General features: G+C 41.2%; 1 protein-coding gene across 2 annotated transcripts in view; it reads left to right on the forward strand.

Moving 5' to 3' along the window:
* The window catches only part of LOC128701032 (gamma-tubulin complex component 3 homolog), an 87,708-nt gene that overhangs the window by 63,348 nt on the left and 5,132 nt on the right, over positions 1-19,228 (forward strand). The gene's annotated exons all lie outside the window — the stretch shown is intronic.

Genomic DNA, 19,228 nt, shown 5'->3' on the forward strand with positions numbered 1-19,228 from the left:
TTTTGGAGTGAGTTAAACAAGTTAAGAAAGCCAAGGGAAAATATGGATTTGTCAGTTAAAAACAGAGTAGGGGAGTTAGTAGATGGGGAGATGGAGGTATTAGGTAGATGGCGAGAATATTTTGAGGAACTTTTAAATGTAGGTAGTAGGTTGGTAGACAGCAACCACCCAGGGAAGTACTACCGTCCTGCCAGATGACTGTGAAACAAAAACCTGTAACTGTTTTGCATGATGGTAGGATTGCTGGTTTCTTTTTCTGTCTCATAAACACGCTAAGATAACAGGGATATCTTGCTACTCCTACTTACACTTTGGTCACACTTCACAGACACGCACATGCATATATATATATACATACATCTAGGTTTTTCTCCTTTTTCTAAATAGCTCTTGTTCTTTTTTATTTCTTCTATTGTCCATGGGGAAGTGGAAAAGAATCTTTCCTCCGTAAGCCATGCGTGTCGTATGAGGCGACTAAAATGCCGGGAGCAATGGGCTAGTAACCCCTTCTCCTGTATACAATTACTAAAAAAGAGAAGAAGAAAAACTTTATAAAACTGGGTTGCTTAAATGTGCGTGGATGTAGTGCGGATGACAAGAAACAGATGATTGCTGATGTTATGAATGAAAAGAAGTTGGATGTCCTGGCCCTAAGCGAAACAAAGCTGAAGGGGGTAGGAGAGTTTCAGTGGGGGGAAATAAATGGGATTAAATCTGGAGTATCTGAGAGAGTTAGAGCAAAGGAAGGGGTAGCAGTAATGTTAAATGATCAGTTATGGAAGGAGAAAAGAGAATATGAATGTGTAAATTCAAGAATTATGTGGATTAAAGTAAAGGTTGGATGCGAGAAGTGGGTCATAATAAGCGTGTATGCACCTGGAGAAGAGAGGAATGCAGAGGAGAGAGAGAGATTTTGGGAGATGTTAAGTGAATGTATAGGAGCCTTTGAACCAAGTGAGAGAGTAATTGTGGTAGGGGACTTGAATGCTAAAGTAGGAGAAACTTTTAGAGAGGGTGTGGTAGGTAAGTTTGGGGTGCCAGGTGTAAATGATAATGGGAGCCCTTTGATTGAACTTTGTATAGAAAGGGGTTTAGTTATAGGTAATACATATTTTAAGAAAAAGAGGATAAATAAGTATACACGATATGATGTAGGGCGAAATGACAGTAGTTTGTTGGATTATGTATTGGTAGATAAAAGACTGTTGAGTAGACTTCAGGATGTACATGTTTATAGAGGGGCCACAGATATATCAGATCACTTTCTAGTTGTAGCTACACTGAGAGTAAAAGGTAGATGGGATACAAGGAGAATAGAAGCATCAGGGAAGAGAGAGGTGAAGGTTTATAAACTAAAAGAGGAGGCAGTTAGGGTAAGATATAAACAGCTATTGGAGGATAGATGGGCTAATGAGAGCATAGGCAATGGGGTCGAAGAGGTATGGGGTAGGTTTAAAAATGTAGTGTTAGAGTGTTCAGCAGAAGTTTGTGGTTACAGGAAAGTGGGTGCAGGAGGGAAGAGGAGCGATTGGTGGAATGATGATGTAAAGAGAGTAGTAAGGGAGAAAAAGTTAGCATATGAGAAGTTTTTACAAAGTAGAAGTGATGCAAGGAGGGAAGAGTATATGGAGAAAAAGAGAGAAGTTAAGAGAGTGGTGAAGCAATGTAAAAAGAGAGCAAATGAGAGAGTGGGTGAGATGTTATCAACAAATTTTGTTGAAAATAAGAAAAAGTTTTGGAGTGAGATTAACAAGTTAAGAAAGCCTAGAGAACAAATGGATTTGTCAGTTAAAAATAGGAGAGGAGAGTTATTAAATGGAGAGTTAGAGGTATTGGGAAGATGGAAGGAATATTTTGAGGAATTGTTAAATGTTGATGAAGATAGGGAAGCTGTGATTTCGTGTATAGGGCAAGGAGGAATAACATCTTGTAGGAGTGAGGAAGAGCCAGTTGTGAGTGTGGGGGAAGTTCGTGAGGCAGTAGGTAAAATGAAAGGGGGTAAGGCAGCCGGGATTGATGGGATAAAGATAGAAATGTTAAAAGCAGGTGGGGATATAGTTTTGGAGTGGTTGGTGCAATTATTTAATAAATGTATGGAAGAGGGTAAGGTACCTAGGGATTGGCAGAGAGCATGCATAGTTCCTTTGTATAAAGGCAAAGGGGATAAAAGAGATTGCAAAAATTATAGGGGGATAAGTCTGTTGAGTGTACCTGGTAAAGTGTATGGTAGAGTTATAATTGAAAGAATTAAGAGTAAGACGGAGAATAGGATAGCAGATGAACAAGGAGGCTTTAGGAAAGGTAGGGGGTGTGTGGACCAGGTGTTTACAGTGAAACATATAAGTGAACAGTATTTAGATAAGGCTAAAGAGGTCTTTGTGGCATTTATGGATTTGGAAAAGGCGTATGACAGGGTGGATAGGGGGGCAATGTGGCAGATGTTGCAAGTGTATGGTGTAGGAGGTAGGTTACTGAAAGCAGTGAAGAGTTTTTACGAGGATAGTGAGGCTCAAGTTAGAGTATGTAGGAAAGAGGGAAATTTTTTCCCAGTAAAAGTAGGCCTTAGACAAGGATGTGTGATGTCACCGTGGTTGTTTAATATATTTATAGATGGGGTTGTAAGAGAAGTAAATGCGAGGGTCTTGGCAAGAGGCGTGGAGTTAAAAGATAAAGAATCACACACAAAGTGGGAGTTGTCACAGCTGCTCTTTGCTGATGACACTGTGCTCTTGGGAGATTCTGAAGAGAAGTTGCAGAGATTGGTGGATGAATTTGGTAGGGTGTGCAAAAGAAGAAAATTAAAGGTGAATACAGGAAAGAGTAAGGTTATGAGGATAACAAAAAGATTAGGTGATGAAAGATTGAATATCAGATTGGAGGGAGAGAGTATGGAGGAGGTGAACGTATTCAGATATTTGGGAGTGGACGTGTCAGCGGATGGGTCTATGAAAGATGAGGTGAATCATAGAATTGATGAGGGAAAAAGAGTGAGTGGTGCACTTAGGAGTCTGTGGAGACAAAGAACTTTGTCCTTGGAGGCAAAGAGGGGAATGTATGAGAGTATAGTTTTACCAACGCTCTTATATGGGTGTGAAGCGTGGGTGATGAATGTTGCAGCGAGGAGAAGGCTGGAGGCAGTGGAGATGTCATGCCTGAGGGCAATGTGTGGTGTGAATATAATGCAGAGAATTCGTAGTTTGGAAGTTAGGAGGAGGTGCGGGATTACCAAAACTGTTGTCCAGAGGGCTGAGGAAGGGTTGTTGAGGTGGTTCGGACATGTAGAGAGAATGGAGCGAAACAGAATGACTTCAAGAGTGTATCAGTCTGTAGTGGAAGGAAGGCGGGGTAGGGGTCGGCCTAGGAAGGGTTGGAGGGAGGGGGTAAAGGAGGTTTTGTGTGCGAGGGGCTTGGACTTCCAGCAGGCATGTGTGAGCGTGTTTGATAGGAGTGAATGGAGACAAATGGTTTTTAATACTTGACGTGCTGTTGGAGTGTGAGCAAAGTAACATTTATGAAGGGATTCAGGGAAACCGGCAGGCCGGACTTGAGTCCTGGAGATGGGAAGTACAGTGCCTGCACTCTGAAGGAGGGGTGTTAATGTTGCAGTTTAAAAACTGTAGTGTAAAGCACCCTTCTGGCAAGACAGTGATGGAGTGAATGATGGTGAAAGTTTTTCTTTTTCGGGCCACCCTGCCTTGGTGGGAATCGGCCGGTGTGATAATAAAAAAAAATAAAAAAAAAAATTTTAAATGTTAAGGAAGAAACAGAGGCAGTAATTTCATGCACTGGTCAGGGAGGTATACCATCTTTTAGGAGTGAAGAAGAGCAGAATGTAAGTGTGGGGGAGGTACGTGAGGCATTACGTAAAATGAAAGGGGGTAAAGCAGCTGGTACTGATGGGATCATGACAGAAATGTTAAAAGCAGGGGGGGATATAGTGTTGGAGTGGTTGGTACTTTTGTTCAATAAATGTATGAAAGAGGGGAAGGTACCTAGGGATTGGCGGAGAGCATGTATAGTCCCTTTATATAAAGGGAAAGGGGACAAAAGAGACTGTAAAAATTATAGAGGAATAAGCTTACTGAGTATACCAGGAAAAGTGTACGGTAGGGTTATAATTGAAAGAATTAGAGGTAAGACAGAATGTAGGATTGCGGATGAGCAAGGAGGTTTCAGAGTGGGTAGGGGATGTGTAGATCAAGTGTTTACATTGAAGCATATATGTGAACAGTATTTAGATAAAGGTAGGGAAGTTTTTATTGCATTTATGGATTTAGAAAAGGCATATGATAGAGTGGATAGAGGAGCAATGTGGCAGATGTTGCAAGTATATGGAATAGGTGGTAAGTTATTAAATGCTGTAAAGAGTTTTTATGAAGATAGTGAGGCTCAGGTTAGGGTGTGTAGAAGAGAGGGAGACTATTTCCCGGTAAAAGTAGGTCTTAGACAGGGATGTGTAATGTCACCATGGTTGTTTAATATATTTATAGATGGGGTTGTTAAGGAAGTAAATGCTAGGGTGTTTGGGAGAGGGGTGGGATTAAATTATGGGGAATCAAATTCAAAATGGGAATTGACACAGTTACTTTTTGCTGATGATACTGTGCTTATGGGAGATTCTAAAGAAAAATTGCAAAGGTTAGTGGATGAGTTTGGGAATGTGTGTAAAGGTAGAAAGTTGAAAGTGAACATAGAAAAGAGTAAGGTGATGAGGGTGTCAAATGATTTAGATAAAGAAAAATTGGATATCAAATTGGGGAGGAGGAGTATGGAAGAAGTGAATGTTTTCAGATACTTGGGAGTTGACGTGTCGGCGGATGGATTTATGAAGGATGAGGTTAATCATAGAATTGATGAGGGAAAAAAGGTGAGTGGTGCGTTGAGGTATATGTGGAGTCAAAAAACGTTATCTATGGAGGCAAAGAAGGGAATGTATGAAAGTATAGTAGTACCAACACTCTTATATGGGTGTGAAGCTTGGGTGGTAAATGCAGCAGCGAGGAGACGGTTGGAGGCAGTGGAGATGTCCTGTTTAAGGGCAATGTGTGGTGTAAATATTATGCAGAAAATTCGGAGTGTGGAAATTAGGAGAAGGTGTGGAGTTAATAAAAGTATTAGTCAGAGGGCAGAAGAGGGGTTGTTGAGGTGGTTTGGTCATTTAGAGAGAATGGATCAAAGTAGAATGACATGGAAAGCATATAAATCTATAGGGGAAGGAAGGCGGGGTAGGGGTCGTCCTCGAAAGGGTTGGAGAGAGGGGGTAAAGGAGGTTTTGTGGGTAAGGGGCTTGGACTTCCAGCAAGCGTGCGTGAGCGTGTTAGATAGGAGTGAATGGAGACGAATGGTACTTGGGACCTGACGATCTGTTGGAGTGTGAGCAGGGTAATATTTAGTGAAGGGATTCAGGGAAACCGGTTATTTTCATATAGTCGGACTTGAGTCCTGGAAATGGGAAGTACAATGCCTGCACTTTAAAGGAGGGGTTTGGGATATTGGCAGTTTGGAGGGATATGTTGTGTATCTTTATATGTGTATGCTTCTAGACTGTTGTATTCTGAGCACCTCTGCAAAAACAGTGATAATGTGCGAGTGTGGTGAAAGTGTTGAATGATGATGAAAGTATTTTCTTTTTGGGGATTTTCTTTCTTTTTTGGGTCACCCTGCCTCGGTGGGAGACGGCCGACTTGTTGAAAAAAAAAAAAAAAAAAAAATGATGCCTGACTCTGTCACAGTTTATGATTATCTAACTGATCACTTCCCTAGACTCACAGTTGTCACTCTTGATCCTCCAGCAGTCAAGGGGCTAAATATAGTAAGCCTACTGTATTTAACTCCACTACTGCTGCAGTAGGCCTACTGTATTTAGTTTGTTAACTCAGGACACATAATTTCATCAAGTACATTGATCACTGGTATAACAAGTACCAGCCCACTGGTATAACAAGTACCAGCCCACTGGTATAACAAGTACCAGCCCACTGGTATAACAAGTACCAGCCCACTGGTATAACAAGTACCAGCCCACTGGTATAACAAGTACCAGCCCACTGGTATAACAAGTACCAGCCCACTGGTATAACAAGTACCAGCCCACTGGTACTCAAAAATTCAGTGATTTAATTGCCACCATTGAGAGAACTTATTCACAGATCAAGTGAACAGTAAATGCACATATAGGAGAGAGGAACTCATGACGAGGTTTTGGTCCAGCTTGATTCATTTACAAAGTCACAGTGACTTTGTAAATGTTCCAAGTTAGACCGAAACCTCATCATGATTGTCTCTCTCCTATGTGCGGGTTATTGGTGTATTGTTCCAGTTCGGTATTGTGCTTTTATATTATTCATTAAGTGAACAGAAAAAGGACATAAATTTTCCACCATAAATAGCAACAAATATCATTGTAAATTCTCCATGGGGAAGTGGAACAGAATTCTTCCTCCGTAAGCCATGCGTGTTGTAAGAGGCGACTAAAATGCCGGGAGCAAGGGGCTAGTAACCCCTTCTCCTGTATATATTACTAAATGTAAAAGGAGAAACTTCCGTTTTTCCTTTTGGGCTACCCTGCCTCGGTGGGATACGGCCGGTGTGTTGAAAGAAAGATCATTGTAAATACTACAATGATCCACAATTACACAATTTAACACATGTAGCAGCTAGGAGGATTGGTACAGTGTACTGTGAATGTTGTACTCCAGACCTGCTCAGAATCTTCCAAGTTGCACTAACAAATGCAACGAATAGAAAGCTGAAGGCAACAGGAATGAGAACAATTTGTTAGTGGGTTAAATATGCCTACTCGTCTTAAGTTTGGCCTAGAAAGGTATAAATATAATAACAAGGAAAAAGACTAGTACAGCCCCTCCTCACTTAGCGATGTAGTCGTTTACCGACTGCTCAGACTTATGACCAGCTCTCCAACCAGTATGCAAACCCAGGTTTTGTATATTACAGCTGATTTCCTCTGTTCTGTTTATTTGGGAGCTGACTTGTCAGTGGATGGGTTTATGAAGGATGAGGTTGACCTAGAATTGATGAAGGAAAAAAGGTGAGTGGTGTGTTGAGGTATATGTGGAGACAAACAACGTTATCTATGGAGGCAAAGAAAGGAATGTATGAAAATATAGTAGTACCAACACTTTTATATGGGTGTGAAGCTTGGGTTGTGAATGCTGCAATGAGGAGACGGTTGGAGGCAGTGGAGATGTCCTGTCTAAGGGCAATGTGTGGTGTAAATATTATGCAGAAAATTCAGTGTGGAAATTAGGAGGTGTGGAGTTAATAAAAGTATTAATCATAGGGCTGAAGAGGGGTTGTTGAGGTAGTTTGGTCATTTAGAGAGAATGGATCAAAGTAGAATGACTTGGAGAGTGTATAAATCTGTAGGGAAAGGAAGGCGGGGTAGGGGTCATCCTCAACAAGGTTGGAGGGAGGGGGGTAAAGGAGGTTTTGTGGGCGAGGGGCTTGGACTTCCAGCAAGCATGTGTGAGCGTGTTAGGAGTGAATGGAGACAAATTGTTTTTGGGACCTGATGAGCTGTTGGAGTGTAAGCAGAGTAATATTTTGTGAAGGGATTCAGGGAAACCAGTTAGCCTGACTTGAGTCCTGGAAATGGGAAGTACAATGCCTGCACTTCAAAGGAAGGGTTTGGGATATTAGCAGTTTGGAGGGATATATTGTGTATCTTTATATGTATATGCTTCTAAACTGTTGTGTTCTGAGCACCTCTGCAAAAACAGTGATTATGTATGAGTGAGGTGAAAGTGTTGAATGATGATGAAAGTATTTTCTTTTTTGGGATTTTCTTTCTTTTTGGGTCACCCTGCCTCGGTGGGTCACCCTGCCTCGGTGGGTCACCCTGCCTCGGTGGGTCACCCTGCCTCGGTGGGTCACCCTGCCTCGGTGGGAGACGGCCGACTTGTTAAAAAAAAAAGATAGTTAACTACTGTATAAACATGTAAAAATATACTAAAAATGTTATAAATGGTGCAAAAGTGACATTAAAAAATGTCTAAAGATGGCTGACACAAACCATTATAATACACTTCTTGCTTAACCCTTTGAAGGTCGTCACGTACATGTACATACGTCATAACAGCAGGGGTCAGTCACGTACTTATACACGTAAATTCTAGCGGCTTCAAATCGAGCGGGAAAAAGCTGATACTCCTACATGTGAGAGAATGGGTCTGCACGGTCAGTGTGCACAGTATAAAAAAAATCGTGGAGCCAGTGGTGCATTGTAGGAATGCCATTTCAGTACCCTTTTTCTACTATGCCCCGCAGTAAGAAACTCCTCACTTCCCAGCGAATTGAGACTCACATTTTCCCAAGTGACAGTTCTAACACAGATGGAAGTGTCAGTGAAGATGAATTTCATGGTTTTGAGGAGTTTGTGGCAGAAAGCAATGCCCAGGAAACCAGAAGGAACGAAGGAGGGAAGGTAGGTACGAAGGAAGGAAGGAGGGAAGGTAGGTACGAAGGAAGGATGACCAAGACAACCATCATCCTAGGATAACCCAAAAAAGTCAGACAGTGACTTCTGTGTGAGTTGGTGTGGTGGGAAGGAAGGGATGTGTGTTGTGGAAGGCAGTGAGGGTTAGTGAGTGGTGGTATAATGCGTCTTTACGACACAAGACACGCCTGTGACTCAGCATATTTACAAGGGGGGAAGGTAGGTAGGAAGGATGAGAGTAACACTGTACATGGTATTAGAATATTAAGAAATGAAGTAGGCACTGTCACTATGAATATTACTATATGTCTAGAAATACACACACATCTAAATGGATTATAAAAACTTACAATTATCTTAAGTCTTATAACTTGCATGAACTGTATCACTGTAGACAACAAAAAGCATTTCACCCCTCCATGGATGCAGCATTTCACCCCTCCATGGATGCAGCATTTCACCCCTCCATGGATGCAGCATTTCACCCCTCCATGGATGCAGCATTTCACCCCTCCATGGATGCAGCATTTCACCCCTCCATGGATGCAGCATTTCACCCCTCCATGGATGCAGCATTTCACCCCTCCATGGATGCAGCATTTCACTCCTCCATGGATACAGCATTTCACCCCTCCATGGATGCAGCATTTCACCCCTCCATGGATGCAGCATTTCACCCCTCCATGGATGCAGCATTTCACCCCTCCATGGATGCAGCATTTCACCCCTCCATGGATGCAGCATTTCACCCCTCCATGGATGCAACATTTCACCCCTCCATGGATGCAACATTTCACCCCTCCATGGATGCAGCATTTCACCCCTCCATGGATGCAACATTTCACCCCTCCATGGATGCAACATTTCACCCCTCCATGGATGCAACATTTTACCCCTCCATGGAAGATGTGTTCATTTAATATCATATTTAATATCCCAAGAAGATCATCACTAGTAATACCTTTTGGCAGTGTGATGTAGTAGCCTGGCTTAGGCTTGGTTACAAGTACTTCTGACAGTGTGATGTTGTAGTAGCCTGGCTTAGGCTTGGTTACAAGTACTTCTGGCAGTGTGATGTTGTAGTAGCCAGGCTTAGGCTTGGTTACAAGTACTTCTGACAGTGTGATGTTGTAGTAGCCTGGCTTAGGCTTGGTTACAAGTACTTCTGACAGTGTGATGTTGTAGTAGCCTGGCTTAGGCTTGGTTACAAGTACTTCTGGCAGTGTGATGTTGTAGTAGCCTGGCTTAGGCTTGGTTACAAGTACTTCTGACAGTGTGATGTTGTAGTAGCCAGGCTTAGGCTTAGTTACAAGTACTTCTGGCAGTGTGATGTTGTAGTAGCCTGGCTTAGGCTTAGTTACAAGTACTTCTGACAGTGTGATGTTGTAGTAGCCTGGCTTAGGCTTGGTTACAAGTACTTCTGACAGTGTGATGTTGTAGTAGCCTGGCTTAGGCTTGGTTACAAGTACTTCTGGCAGTGTGATGTTGTAGTAGCCTGGCTTAGGCTTGGTTACAAGTACTTCTGACAGTGTGATGTTGTAGTAGCCTGGCTTAGGCTTGGTTACAAGTACTTCTGGCAGTGTGATGTTGTAGTAGCCTGGCTTAGGCTTGGTTACAAGTACTTCTGGCAGTGTGATGTTGTAGTAGCCTGGCTTAGACTTGGTTACAAGTACTTCTGGCAGTGTGATGTTGTAGTAGCCAGGCTTAGGCTTGGTTACAAGTACTTCTGACAGTGTGATGTTGTAGTAGCCAGGCTTAGGCTTGGTTACAAGTACTTCTGGCAGTGTGATGTTGTAGTAGCCTGGCTTAGGCTTGGTTACAAGTACTTCTGACAGTGTGATGTTGTGGTAGCCTGGCTTAGGCTTGGTTACAAGTACTTCTGGCAGTGTGATGTTGTAGTAACCAGGCTTAGGCTTGGTTACAAGTACTTCTGACAGCCTTATGTTGTAACAGCCTGGCTTAGGCTTGGTTATAGATAGTCTGACAGACACACAGATGATGATCAAACCAAATACACCTACCATCCGACTTACAACCTGCTCAACATACAACCACTCAACTTACGACCGTGTTTTTATGCCAAATTTCTAGGATATAAACAACTGTTTGTGTTGTACACAGTATTTATCCTAAACCTTACGGTATAAAATACAATACTAACAGCATAAAAAGTAAAGTAAAAAATGAAATACCAAAATAAAACAGTAAAATACAATCATTACAAAAGTGTGATATTGATGTTCAGTAGTAAGGTTCGACTTACGTCCAGTTGGTCAGAACCAAGCTTGGTTGTAAATCAGATGGTACCTGTACAAAGTATATAGCCAGGCCTATGGTCACTATCTTGAACACTAAGAACATAAGAAAGAAGGAACACTGCAACAAGCCTACTGACCCATGCGGAGCAGGTCCATGTCCCCCCCCCCCCCCCAGATTATCCCAGTGACGCACCCAGTCTGGTCATCCCCACTGAAGGATGGAGCACTGCACCAGACCCAGCAGCACAAGCTAGTCAGGTCCAACTCACACCCACTCATGTATTTATCTAACACTATGTGCTTAATTGTCCGCTTGTTGAGGAATATAAAGATAGTGTAACAACCTATGTGATTTTTTTTTTTTTTTTTTTTCAACAAGTCGGCCGTCTCCCACCGAGGCAGGGTGACCCAAAAAAGAAAGAAAATCCCCAAAAAGAAAATACTTTCATCATCATTCAACAATTTCACCACACTCGCACATTATCACTGTTTTTGCAGAGGTGCTCAGAATACAACAGTCTAGAAGCATAAACATATAAAGATACACAACATATCCCTCCAAACTGCCAATATCCCAAACCCCTCCTTTAAAGTGCAGGCATTGTACTTCCCATTTCCAGGACTCAAGTCCGACTATATGAAAATAACCGGTTTCCCTGAATCCCTTCACTAAATATTACCCTGCTCACACTCCAACAGATCGTCAGGTCCCAAGTACCATTCGTCTCCATTCACTCCTATCTAACACGCTCACGCACGCTTGCTGGAAGTCCAAGCCCCTTACCCACAAAACCTCCTTTACCCCCTCTCTCCAACCCTTTCGAGGACGACCCCTACCCCGCCTTCCTTCCCCTATAGATTTATATGCTTTCCATGTCATTCTACTGTGATCCATTTTCTCTAAATGACCAAACCACCTCAACAACCCCTCTTCTGCCCTCTGACTAATACTTTTATTAACTCCACACCTTCTCCTAATTTCCACACTCCGAATTTTCTGCATAATATTTACACCACACATTGCCCTTAAACAGGACATCTCCGCTGCCTCCAACCGTCTCCTCGCTGCTGCATTTACCACCCAAGCTTCACACCCATATAAGAGTGTTGGTACTACTATACTTTCATACATTCCCTTCTTTGCCTCCATAGATAACGTTTTTTGACTCCACATATACCTCAACGCACCACTCACCTTTTTTCCCTCATCAATTCTATGATTAACCTCATCCTTCATAAATCCATCCGCCGACACGTCAACTCCCAAGTATCTGAAAACATTCACTTCTTCCATACTCCTCCTCCCCAATTTGATATCCAATTTTTCTTTATCTAAATCATTTGACACCCTCATCACCTTACTCTTTTCTATGTTCACTTTCAACTTTCTACCTTTACACACATTCCCAAACTCATCCACTAACCTTTGCAATTTTTCTTTAGAATCTCCCATAAGCACAGTATCATCAGCAAAAAGTAACTGTGTCAATTCCCATTTTGAATTTGATTCCCCATAATTTAATCCCACCCCTCTCCCAAACACCCTAGCATTTACTTCCTTTACAACCCCATCTATAAATATATTAAACAACCATGGTGACATTACACATCCCTGTCTAAGACCTACTTTTACTGGGAAGTAGTCTCCCTCTCTTCTACACACCCTAACCTGAGCCTCACTATCCTCATAAAAACTCTTTACAGCATTTAATAACTTACCACCTATTCCATATACTTGCAACATCTGCCACATTGCTCCTCTATCCACTCTATCATATGCCTTTTCTAAATCCATAAATGCAATAAAAACTTCCCTATCTTTATCTAAATACTGTTCACATATATGCTTCAATGTAAACACCTGATCTACACATCCCCTACCCACTCTAAAACCTCCTTGCTCATCCGCAATCCTACATTCTGTCTTACCTCTAATTCTTTCAATTATAACCCTACCGTACACTTTTCCTGGTATACTCAGTAAGCTTATTCCTCTATAATTTTTACAGTCTCTTTTGTCCCCTTTCCCTTTATATAAAGGGACTATACATGCTCTCTGCCAATCCCTAGGTACCTTCCCCTCTTTCATACATTTATTAAACAAAAGTACCAACCACTCCAACACTATATCCCCCCCTGCTTTTAACATTTCTGTCATGATCCCATCAGTTCCAGCTGCTTTACCCCCTTTCATTTTACGTAATGCCTCACGTACCTCCCCCACACTTACATTCTGCTCTTCTTCACTCCTAAAAGATGGTATACCTCCCTGACCAGTGCATGAAATTACTGCCTCTGTTTCTTCCTTAACATTTAAAAGTTCCTCAAAATATTCTCGCCATCTACCCAATACCTCCATCTCCCCATCTACTAACTCCCCTACTCTGTTTTTAACTGACAAATCCATATTTTCCCTAGGCTTTCTTAACTTGTTTAACTCACTCCAAAATTTTTTCTTATTTTCATTAAAATTTCTTGACAGTGCCTCTCCCACTCTATCATCTGCTCTCCTTTTGCACTCTCTCACCACTCTCTTTACCTTTCTTTTACTCTCCATATACTCTGCTCTTCTTATAACACTTCTGCTTTGTAAAAACCTCTCATAAGCTACCTTTTTCTCTTTTATCACACCCTTTACTTCATCATTCCACCAATCACTCCTCTTTCCTCCTGCCCCCACCCTCCTATAACCACAAACTTCTGCCCCACATTCTAATACTGCATTTTTAAAACTATTCCAACCCTCTTCAACCCCCCCACTACTCATCTTTGCACTAGCCCACCTTTCTGCCAATAGTCGCTTGTATCTCACCCGAACTTCCTCCTCCCTTAGTTTATACACTTTCACCTCCCTCTTACTTGTTGTTGCCACCTTCCTCTTTTCCCATCTACCTCTTACTCTAACTGTAGCTACAACTAAATAATGATCCGATATATCAGTTGCCCCTCTATAAACATGTACATCCTGGAGCCTACCCATCAACCTTTTATCCACCAATACATAATCTAATAAACTACTTTCATTACGTGCTACATCATACCTTGTATATTTATTTATCCTCTTTTTCATAAAATATGTATTACTTATTACCAAATTTCTTTCTACACATAGCTCAATTAAAGGCTCCCCATTTACATTTACCCCTGGCACCCCAAATTTACCTACTACTCCCTCCATAACATTTTTACCCACTTTAGCATTAAAATCCCCAACCACCATTACTCTCACACTTGATTCAAAACTCCCCACGCATTCACTCAACATTTCCCAAAATCTCTCTCTCTCCTCTACACTTCTCTCTTCTCCAGGTGCATACACGCTTATTATAACCCACTTTTCACATCCAATCTTTATTTTACTCCACATAATCCTTGAATTAATACATTTATAGTCCCTCTTTTCCTGCCATAGCTTATCCTTCAACATTATTGCTACTCCTTCTTTAGCTCTAACTCTATTTGAAACCCCTGACCTAATCCCATTTATTCCTCTCCACTGAAACTCTCCCACCCCCTTCAGCTTTGTTTCACTTAAAGCCAGGACATCCAGCTTCTTCTCATTCATAACATCCACAATCATCTCTTTCTTATCATCTGCACAACATCCACGCACATTCAGACTTCCCACTTTGACAATTTTCTTCTTCTTATTCTTTTTAGTAATCTTTACAGGAAAAGGGGTTACTAGCCCATTGTTCCCGGCATTTTAGTTGACTTTTACAACACGCATGGCTTACGGAGGAAAGATTCTTATTCCACTTCCCCATGGATATAAAAGGAAAATTAATAAGACCAAGAACTATTAAGATAAAATCAAAGAAAACTCAGATGAGTGTGTATAAATAAATGTGTACATGTATGTGTAGTGTGACCTAAGTGTAAGTAGAAGTAGCAAGACATGCCTGTAATCTTGCATATTTATGAGACAGACAAAAGACATCAGCAATCCTACCATCATGTAAAACAATCACAGGCTTCGTTTTACACTCACTTGGCAGGACGGTAGTACCTCCCTGGGTGGTTGCTGTCTACCAACCTACTACTATACTATGTGATATATGAAGATATTAATGAAAAAAAAGATACCAGACATATTAAGCAAATTTCCTAAATTTGCTTGTAACAGATTAGTGAACTGTAAGAGTGAGTTCAGATGTACTCCTGTAAACCCTTCTGGGGCCTAGTTCCTAGGCCTATTGTGTATCTTTAGGCTCTGTGCTACCATCCACAGGATGGATATTTTTTTTTTTTTTTTCAACAAGTCGGCCGTCTCCCACCGAGGCAGGGTGACCCACCGAGGGTCACCCTCGGTGGGTCACCCCAAAAAGAAAATACTTTCATCATCATTCAACACTTTCATCTCACTCACACATTATCACTGTTTTTGCAGAGGTGCTCAGAATACAACAGTTTAGAAGCATATACGTATAAAGATACACAACATATCCCTCCAAACTGCCAATATCCCAAACCCCTCCTTTAAAGTGCAGGCATTGTACTTCCCATTTCCAGGACTCAAGTCCGACTATATGAAAATAACCGGTTTCCCTGAATCCCTTCACTAAATATTACCCTGCTCACACTCCAACAGATAGTCAGGTCCCAAGTACCATTCACTCCTATCTAACACGCTCACGCACGCTTGCTGGAAGTCCAAGCCCCTTGCCCACAAAACCTCCTTTACCCCCTCTCTCCAACCCTTTTGAGGATGACCCCTACCCCGCCTTCCTTCCCCTATAGATTTATATGCTTTCCATGTCATTCTACTTTGATCCATTCTCTCTAAATGACCAAACCACCTCAACAACCCCTCTTCTGCCCTCTGACTAATACTTTTATTAACTCCACACCTTCGCCTAATTTCCACACTCCGAATTTTCTGCATAATATTTACACCACACATTGCCCTTAAACAGGACATCTCCACTGCCTCCAACCGTCTCCTCGCTGCTGCATTTACCACCCAAGCTTCACACCCATATAAGAGTGTTCGTACTACTATACTTTCATACATTCCCTTCTTTGCCTCCATAGATAACGTTTTTTGACTCCACATATACCTCAACGCACCACTCACCTTTTTTCCATCATCAGTTCTATGATTAACCTCATCCTTCATAAATCCATCCGCCGACACGTCAACTCCCAAGTATCTGAAAACATTCACTTCTTCCATACTCCTCCTCCCCAATTTGATATCCAATTTTTCTTTATCTAAATTATTTGATACCCTCATCACCTTACTCTTTTCTATGTTCACTTTCAACTTTCTACCTTTACACACATTCCCAAGCTCATCCACTAACCTTTGCAATTTTTCTTTAGGATCTCCCATAAGCACAATATCATCAGCAAAAAGTAACTGTGTCAATTCCCATTTTGAATTTGATTCCCCAAAATTTAATCCCACCCCTCTCCCGAACACCCTAGTATTTACTTCCTTTACAACCCCATCTATAAATATATTAAACAACCATGGTGGCATTACACATCCCTGTCTAAGACCTACTTTTACCGGGAAGTATTCTCCCTCTCTTCTACACACCCTAACCTGAGCCTCACTATCCTCATAAAAGCTCTTTACAGCATTTAGTAACTTACCGCCTATTCCATATACTTGCAACATCTGCCACATTGCTCCTCTATCCACTCTATCATATGCCTTTTCTAAATCCATAAATGCAATAAAAACTTCCCTACCTTTATCTAAATACTGTTCACATATATGCTTCAATGTAAACACTTGATCTACACATCCCCTACCCACTCTGAAACCTCCTTGTTCATCCGCAATCCTACATTCTGTCTTACCTCTAATTCTTTCAATTATAACCCTACCGTACACTTTTCCTGGTATACTCAGTAAACTTATTCCTCTATAATTTTTACAGTCTCTTTTGTCCCCTTTCCCTTTATATAAAGGGACTATACTTGCTCTCTGCCAATCCTTAGGTACCTTCCCCTTTTTCATACGTTTATTAAACAAAAGCACCAACCACTCCAACACTATATCCCCCCCCCCTGCTTTTAACATTTCTGTCATGATCCCATCAGTTCCAGCTGCTTTACCCCCTTTCATTCTACATAATGCCTCGCGTACCTCCTCCACACTTACATTCTGCTCTTCTTCACTCCTAAAAGATGGTATATCTCCCTGACCAGTGCATGAAATTACCGCCTCCCTTTCTTCCTTAACATTTAAAAGTTCCTCAAAATATTCTCCCCATCTACTGACTCCCCTACTCTGTTTTTAACTGACAAATCCATACTTTCCCTAGGCTTTCTTAACTTGTTTAACTCCAAAATTTTTTCTTATTTTCATTAAAATTTCTTGACAGTGCCTCTCCCACTCTATCATCTGCTCTCCTTTTGCACTCTCTCACCACTCTCTTCACCTTTCTTTTACTCTCCATATACTCTGCTCTTCTTATAACACTTCTGCTTTGTAAAAACCTCTCATAAGCTACCTTTTTCCCTTTTATCACACCCTTTACTTCATCATTCCACCAATCACTCCTCTTTCCTCCTGCCCCCACCCTCCTATAACCACAAACTTCTGCCCCACATTCTAATACTGCATTTTTAAAACTATTCCAACCCTCTTCAACCCCGCCACTACTCATCTTTGCACTAGCCCACCTTTCTGCCAATAGTCGCTTATATTGCACCCGAACTTCCTCCTCCCTTAGTTTATACACTTTCACCTCCCTCTTACTTGTTGTTGCCACCTTCCTCTTTTCCCATCTACCTCTTACTCTAACTGTAGCTACAACTAAATAATGATCCGATATATCAGTTGCCCCTCTATAAACATGTACATCCTGGAGCCTACCCATCAACCTTTTATCCACCAGTACATAATCTAATAAACTACTTTCATTACGTGCTACATCATACCTTGTATATTTATTTATCCTCTTTTTCATAAAATATGTATTACTTACTACCAAATCTCTCTACACATAGCTCAATTAAAGGCTCCCCATTTACATTTACCCCTGACACCCCAAATTTACCTACTACTCCCTCTATAACATTTTTACCCACTTTAGCATTGAAATCCCCAACCACCATTACTCTCACACTTGATTCAAAACTCCCCACGCATTCGCTCAACATTTCCCAAAATCTCTCTCTCTCCTCTACACTTCTCTCTTCTCCAGGTGCATACATGCTTATTATAACCCACTTTTCACATCCAATCTTTATTTTACTCCACATAATCCTTAAATTAATACATTTATAGTCCCTCTTTTCCTGCCATAGCTTATCCTTTAACATTATTGCTACTCCTTCTTTAGCTCTAACTCTATTTGAAACCCCTGACCTAATCCCATTTATTCCTCTCCATTGAAACTCTCCCACCCCCTTCAGCTTTGTTTCACTTAAAGCCAGGACATCCAGCTTCTTCTCATTCATAACATCCACAATCATCTCTTTCTTATCATTTGCACAACATCCACGCACATTCAGACTTCTCACTTTGACAATTTTCTTCTTGTTAGGTAAGACACATATGCAACAGTTAGGTATCTTTATTACGAAACGTTTCGCCTACATAGTAGGCTTCTTCAGTCGAGTACAGAAAAGTTGATAGAAGCAGAAGAGACTTGAAGACGATGTAATCAGTCCATCACCCTTAAAGTTTTGAGGTGGTCAGTCCCTCAGTCTGGAGAAGAGCACCTCAAAACTTTAAGGGTGATGGACTGATTACATCGTCTTCAAGTCTCTTCTGCTTCAATCAACTTTTCTGTACTTGACTGAAGAAGCCTACTGTGTAGGCGAAACGTTTCGTAATAAAGATACCTAACTGTTGCATATGTGTCTTACCTAACAATCTGTCGGTATTTTATACCATTTTAATGTTCAATTTTCTTCTTCTTATTCTTTTTAGTAATTATTACAGGAAAAGGGGTTACTAGCCCATTGTTCCCGGCATTTTAGTTGACTTTTACAACACGCATGGCTTACGGAGGAAAGATTCTTATTCCACTTCCCCATGGATATAAAAGGAAAAGTAATAAGACCAAGAACTATTAAGATAAAATCAAAGAAAACTCAGATGAGTGTGTATAAATAAACGTGTACATGTATGTGTAGTGTGACCTAAGTGTAAGTAGAAGTAAGTAGAAGAGACAGACAAAAGACATCAGCAATCCTACTATCATGTAAAACAATTACAGTCTTTCGTTTTACACTCACTTGGCAGGACGGTAGTACCTCTCTGGGTGGTTGCTGTCTATCAACCTACTACCTCAGGATGGATATGTGGTGCACAATAAACTAGCAACTTCTGTCTAATCTACTGACTGTTATGTTACATTTAGACAGGCTGGTGACAGCTACAGACACAGTATAGTGACAGTTACAGTTATATTCACACAGTCTAGTGACCATTAGTTACATTCACACAATCTAGTGAGTTATACTCACAGTCTAATGACTGTTACAGTTATATTCACAGTCTAGTTACAGTTATATTCAGACAATCTAGTGACTCTTAAGTGTACTAATG

The sequence above is a fragment of the Cherax quadricarinatus genome, unplaced genomic scaffold (assembly GCF_038502225.1).
Source record: "Cherax quadricarinatus isolate ZL_2023a unplaced genomic scaffold, ASM3850222v1 Contig30, whole genome shotgun sequence".
NCBI lineage: Eukaryota > Metazoa > Arthropoda > Malacostraca > Decapoda > Parastacidae > Cherax > Cherax quadricarinatus.